The following is a 788-nucleotide window of genomic DNA, read 5'->3' as shown; positions in this document are numbered from 1 at the left end:
TTAATATACAACGCTTTTATAAATGGACTAAAAAGTAGAAAATAATACTTCTCAGTGCCATAGAATTTGTTTTGATAACGTTTGATTTTGAAATTTTAGCAAAAGTCATTATAAACAATCTATGAAATTGAAAATGAAAAACGTGGAGCGCATGCAATACAAAGCATTCGATTTAATTGACAATAGTCAAACTACATAACGTAGACCTAAAATTTCTACAGCGAAAGTAGAACTTTGAAATCGATTTTAAGCGGTCGTTATTCATATACCCACATACATACATTCATATATTACTTTTCACATCAATTCAAGTGTATTACATGCGCCCCACGCTTTTCATTTTCAATTTCATAGATTGTTTATAATGACTTTTGCTAAAATTTCAAAATCAAAAGTTATCAAAACAAATTCTATGGGACTGAGAAGTATTATTTTCTACTTTTTAGTCCATTTATAAAAGCGTTGTATATTAAAAAGTTTTTTTTTATATTATTTATTGCCGTTGAGTTCCACGCACGAATAGACGGTTTTTGACTACGCACACAAAAGTGGGGTCATATTCAAATGTCATTTTACCATAGGCAAACCAATTACGTTCCGTTATTCGTAGTTAACATCTCAATGCATTTAGTTAGTTTGATACGTTTGGTAGGTAATAATGCAGTTCATTGTCCCCAAAGAAAACGGATGCAAAATAATCTAAAGGAGTATCAAACTGATTTTTGATTTTTTGATTTGATTTTTGATACGTCTTAAGTTTCGATATGGGGGCTATGCTCAAATGTTGT

Source organism: Rhagoletis pomonella, unplaced genomic scaffold (assembly GCF_013731165.1).
Source record: "Rhagoletis pomonella isolate Grant_MI unplaced genomic scaffold, Rhpom_1.0 Rhpom_scaffold_16889, whole genome shotgun sequence".
NCBI lineage: Eukaryota > Metazoa > Arthropoda > Insecta > Diptera > Tephritidae > Rhagoletis > Rhagoletis pomonella.
Note: the sequence above shows the minus strand (reverse complement) of the source record.